This window comes from Pteropus alecto, unplaced genomic scaffold (assembly GCF_000325575.1).
Source record: "Pteropus alecto unplaced genomic scaffold, ASM32557v1 scaffold146, whole genome shotgun sequence".
Lineage (NCBI taxonomy): Eukaryota > Metazoa > Chordata > Mammalia > Chiroptera > Pteropodidae > Pteropus > Pteropus alecto.
This window is the reverse complement of record NW_006442107.1, coordinates 27,960,753-27,966,792: the sequence shown is the minus strand read 5'-3', so window position 1 is coordinate 27,966,792 and position 6,040 is coordinate 27,960,753. Positions and strand designations below refer to the sequence as shown.

Genomic DNA, 6,040 nt, shown 5'->3' with positions numbered 1-6,040 from the left:
AAGTCTGTGCCCTTTGTACTTCATCATCCCACAGGATAGGTGAGAGCATCTATTCCCATCTGTATTCATTCCCTAAGGCTGCTGTAACAAAGTACCACATCTGGATGGCTTAAAACAACAGAAATTTATTGTCTCACAGTTCTAGAGACAAGAAGTTGAAGTACAAGATGCTGGCAGGGCCGTGCTCTCTCAAAGTCTCTAGGAGAAAATTTGTTTCATGCCTTTCACTTAGCTTCTGGTATCACAGGCAATCCTTGGGGTTCCTTGGCTTGCAGTTGTATCACTCTAATCTGTGTTTCTGTGGTCACATGGCATTCATCCTATGTGTATTTGTATTCACATGGCCATCTTCTTATAAGGATATCAGTTATAATGGGTTAGGGGCCTCCCTGCTCCAGTATGACCTCATCTTAACTAGTTATATTTTCAATGACTTGATTTCCCAATAAGGTCATATTCTGAGGTCCTGGGAGTAAAGACTTCAACATATCTTTTTGGAGTGACACAATTCAACCTATAACACCATCTTAATTGGGTTTCCTGCCCTTCAAGGGCTATTTTTCAACCACATCCTGATGAATAACATGGAAATTTATTCATTTTACATAAGTAACGCAACTCCTCCCAGGTCGTCCAGCTTTTCAATGTGCTTATGTGCTGGCTTAGGAGTGCTTGTGACTACAAGGGGACACTTCTATTGAAAACCTACACAAACAGCCTAAAGCTCCTGCCCTCTTTGACTTCAAGTCCCATTTCTTCCCACCTATTTCTGAGTATCTTTGGTGGGGCAAGGATTATTTATGTTTGCCACACTTCCTTCCTGATTGTCACTTCTCACTTCTCTCCCATAATGCCTCTAGCTTCTTTGTCATTTGCCTCTTGCTGTTTTATAACCATTTTTCCATATCACTATCCCTCTCCCTAATCTCATCCCCTTTTACACCATGTGCAGAGCCCTTTCTCCTATTTCCCAAAAGATGTAAGGCAAGGCTGTCATATTTAATAGACTTTACCAAGGTTTGAATCTAACACAAGGGAACTGTTTTGCAGAAAAGAGAAACGTAAGACTGGATCACCTATTATCACTGTTACTGCATCTACTGGCCACACCCCTTCAGTTGGGGTCCCCTTGAACCATCTGTTCTCTACCCCTAGCCTACCACCATGTTGTTGGGGCTCACTTCCTCACTTCTACCACCTTCAGGCAAAGGAGGCAGAAATCCCCTAACAAAAAACAAATGAATGAACAAACAAACAAAAGCTCTACTTCAGATGAAGTTCCTCCCCCTCTTACATTATTGAAAGGCACATTAATAACAGCATTACATTATTAAACCTCACTTACCATCCCATTCCAGTCTGAAACATGTGCATTCAGATTACTCATCTGCTAGCCTTCCCTGAGAACAATGGACAGAAAGGACTCAGGAAAGATCCCTCCTAGAAAAAGTCAAGGTTTCTATGAAGTTTCTGTGCAGAATGCAGTTACTGTTTCAGTTTTATACCAGTCCTTTAAAATTCTTCCTGCTACCAAAATCCTTCCACACTATCTAGTATGGATCTATTACAGGTTATGTATTACCATATTAGTGACATGAGAGATCTCAAAAATTTCCCAAAGATTGCAAAGACTTTCCCTGGCCTCCAGAGTTTCCATTTCTGAATATGATTCTAGTTCTGGTTCCATCACTTATTAGCTATGTGTACTTGGACAAGTCAATGAACTCAGGACTTTAGTTATCTCACCTTTAGAATGGGGAGAATAATACTAGCTTTGATATGCTTTTAAGATTCTGCAAGAAGTGAGGACATTTCTAAGAAACTGAGTACTGTCTAAGGCCATGCCACCCTGAACGTGCCCGATCTCATGTGATCTCAGAAGCTAAGCACGGTCGGGCCTGGTTAGTACTTGGATGGGAGACTATCTAGGAATACTGAGTACTGTAGGCATTTAAAAAAAAATTTTTTTTTTAAAAAGAGAGTACTTTTATAAAATTGTACGCACATGCACATTATTGTAATGACTAAATCTTAGTTCATTCTAAGATTCTTGTGATGAGCAGACGTACTGTGGAAAGTATTTTCTATGGTTTCCAGGATCTTTCTAGAATCTAGTTGGAAGCTAGAAGGAAGAAACAGACACTTTTGAATGCAGTCATTTGTAATATTCAAAACTATTATGCCAGGTTCCTGGGCAAGTCAAGGTATTATAATGAACTCAAAGGAGTGAGCTCTACAGATGAATACACTGTATGAAAACTGGAGCTCCAGGCTCCTGGGTAGAAGTCAGGTTTCCTGGGTTCAAAAACTTCCATTGACACAGCAAGACCTTGATGGAGATCTTAACTTTTCTGTGTCTCCAGTTACTCATTTGTAAAATAAAGACATTACAGGTCCCATTTCATAGTGTTTCTGTGAGGATTAAGTAAGCTAATACATGTAAAGCCCTTAAAATATTACATGGGAAAAGGCATTATACAACAAATATTAACCACTAGTTCATCTGGATAGCCTAACAGTGTATCCCAGGTTTGAGGAGACTTTTCTACTTAAGTTCAGAATACTTAAGTGAAATCTTTGAGTTTGATTGTACTTTATATTTCTGCTAGCAAATGGTGGGAACTGGCCACCATAATTGTTCTCTTTTTACTCTACTTTGTTGTTTCTTTCAATATAAGCCCTTATACATTTACTAATCACTGTTGCACTTTTATAAAACATCTCTATTTTTATCCACTCTCTCTTCATAATTTTCTTTCCAGATCGCATGCTATCATTGTAGTTCTATTTGCAACAGTATTCCACTCATATTTTCAGTAAAGGTAAACAGAGAAAGAGTAGAATTGTCTTACAAACAATGCTTTTCATTGAACATTCTAAAATTCTGTGTGTGTGTGTGTGTGTGTGTGTGTGTGTGTGTCCTTTCCGTTACTCTGTTGACTCACATCCAGTTTGTGGCCTGCTTTCTTTCCCACACTTTCTTCCCTGGTTCCATCTAACCAATGGTTTCCCAGTTTGTGTTTATGGAATTTATTCCTTCCTAATCCACAAAAATCTACCTCTGTAACCTCAAAATGTACATGGGTGTGCCTGTCAGAGACAAACAGAAGAGGCGTTGTGTCTTGGAGCCAACCTATGTACGAGATCCCAGGACATGAGCATTTACTTTGGGCCAAATGTCATTTACAAATATAAAAAGCTGGTCCCTTAGTTGAATGATCTCAGAATTCTCTCGGGTGAGGAAATGGGAAAGGTCGGTAGGCAGTTTCAGGTTGAACCTGTTTGGTTTCTTTTTGCTGAGGCAAGGTGACCACGGTTTAGGGTTTTGCTTTTTCTACTCTGAAGTTTCAGAGCTTCCCTGGTGAACTTCGAGGTGAATGAGGTAACTGTCTCTCTTTATTCAAACAGGGGCTGCTTTGTCACCCAGACAGCCAGCCTAATATTCTTGCAAGACAGCATGTTCTCAAAAAGACAGACGTACTTGCGAGAGCATTACCTTCCCTGTGCCAAAGTACCTGGTAAACTTCAGAATCATAAATTGGCTATGTAGAATGTCAAAAAAGGAAGCTAACTCTGTGACTTAATATTTTTACCAGAATGCAAGAACCTGTGAAGTGTTTGTCTGTGCTGGGATCCTCTGCCTTCTGGTCTGTAACCCTCTTCCCAGCACTGATGCAGAGAAGCATATATTTTCTTGACTTTCTTTCCTGTTTCTAGAACTCCTTTGATTGGCACTTTCCAGGAAAACACACCCCTTCTTTTCTTCCTTTCTTTAGTTTTAACTTCATAGTTTCTTTTAATCATTTCTAAATGCATATTATGTTCATTTAATATGTGATGTATTAGAAATTTTATCCTGCTTTTTTTTTTCTTAGTATATTTTGGGCATTTCCCCATGTCCTTCAATTTTTTTGAAAACATAACTCTTGATGGTTACATAATATGATAATTTATGTACTATGATTGCTTAACCATTCCTTTTTTTTTTTTTTGACATTTGGATTGTCACTTTTAAATATTGCGTGTAATTCTGATATTGGCTAGCCCCTTTCTTCTGTATGGAATGACTTTGGGCAAGTCTGTCAACTATGACACAAATTCAGTAAAATCATATTCATTAATAAATTAACAAAAAGCATGCTATAGTGGGTTGTCTGCTGTGGAAAAAGAAAAAAATCTTTTTTCTCTATCTATGTTAGGTTCATTGGCTGGGGCCCTACAAATTAGACTGACAAGACAGATTAATAAAAGAAAAACAGAGGTTTATTAACAAGTGCATTGTACTTACATGGTGACAAATAGTAACTCAAAGAGGGTGGTGAGAACTTGGGCTTACATAGCATCTTTAAATAATGGTAATTTTGTTGAAAAGTAACAAGACAAAGGAAAACGACTTTGAACTTCTAGGGGTAGCAAATTATGGGAAGGCAAATATATGGGGAAACTAAGGAAGATAAGTTAGTAAAGTTTGTTATGCAGATTCTTCTGGTCCCATCTCTAGGCTGATAAAAGTCTATAGTTGTCTTTGGTTATTAACTTCTGCCCTTCCTGGTAGAGAGGGCAAGGTGGGGACAACTTTGTAATTTATGCCCTGCATTTTCATAAATAAGGGGAGGGCAGAGAGCTTTTCTTGTATTTGCTTCTTCTAAGTTATCTTCTGTTCAAAAGAACCCTTCTGCCAAAGTGACACATTTTAGGTGACATGTTCTGCAACTCTTCACTGCATTTAAGGCTAGTCATCTTCACTAATGCCAGCATCCTTTTCTAAGGGGCCTTCTGCCTCTGGTGGCCACTGCTGTAGAGACCAACTTAGACGATCATATTTGAACCCACAACTGATTAGACCAGAAGTAGACACCAACCCAAGGACAGCCCAGTGACTGGTGTGAGCCGGTGGGATCAAACTGAGAAACTATGAGAACAAGAGGCAATTAACTGAGGGAGGCAAAGATGAGACGATGCAGAGAGAAACCTTGAGGAAGAAAACAGTGGGAGAGTGAGATTGGAGATTTGAGTGCCAAACCTGGTTCTGCCACTTGATCTTGAGGAATTTACTTAACCTCTTTAAACCTCATTGTTCTCAACTGTAAATTGAAGATAATCACATTTACCTCACAAGATTTTAGGGAGGAGTAGAAATAGTATATATAAAGTACATATAAAATAATAGGACCTCACCAAATGGTAGCTATAATTACACATAAAAGTATCTTTAAAAAAAGAAACAGATACAGTAGAATCTTCTAAAATCATCAGTTATAATAAATAATAAAGTATATGGAGGAAGTAGGGGTTTTATATAACACAACAGCTAGATTTTAAGACCTTAAGACATAGTCTGTTTTAATCACTTATATTTATACTCAGAACTCAGCCCAGTGCCTGATAAATCTTAAGCGCTCAATAAATGTATATTGCTTTCAGTAAACAGTTTCAAAGCAAGGTTTATTTTGACTCTAGTACCACTCAGATACCTAGTTGATTGAGCATTTTTACTGATGCGATTGCCTTGCCATGACTTGCCTGAGTAACTCACTAGCTCTTTGTATGTGGAACCATTGCGGCAACTATAATTTCTCTTTGTAAGGCTGAGATTTATGAGGTTGTTTTTCCTTCAGTCTTTTTCCCTATTCTTATTAATTTTCATTTGCTCTTCAGTCTCCACCATATTTTACATGCACGCGAAACAAAAACAAATAAAAGAACTTTCATCAAAATAACTTTCCACCGTAACTCCTCTCCTTGAAATTTACTGGGAGGAAAAACAATCACAAAAGAGATGAAAATGCAAGTTGATGCTAGTTCCTCAAATCTTTAATAGGATACAAATATTTATACTGTTTAAGAGAAAACCACAGGCCCAAAATGGTGTCACTTGTGCTCTAAGCCCATGATACCAAACCAAGATTTAAGACCTGACCTAGATGCAGTTTCAATCCTTTCTAGAAATACAGTCTTAATCTACCAGACTGGAATTTTCTGGTCAACACCAATGAGGTAATCTGTCAGCTGGGCTCTCTCCACTCCCTACCCCACCCCC

At 38.4% G+C, this 6,040-nt stretch overlaps 1 pseudogene; it reads left to right on the top strand.

Moving 5' to 3' along the window:
* The first annotated feature begins 1,831 nt into the window (after nt 1–1,831).
* Nucleotides 1,832–1,950, top strand: LOC112469413 (annotated as a pseudogene).
* Nucleotides 1,951–6,040: the final 4,090 nt, after the last annotated feature.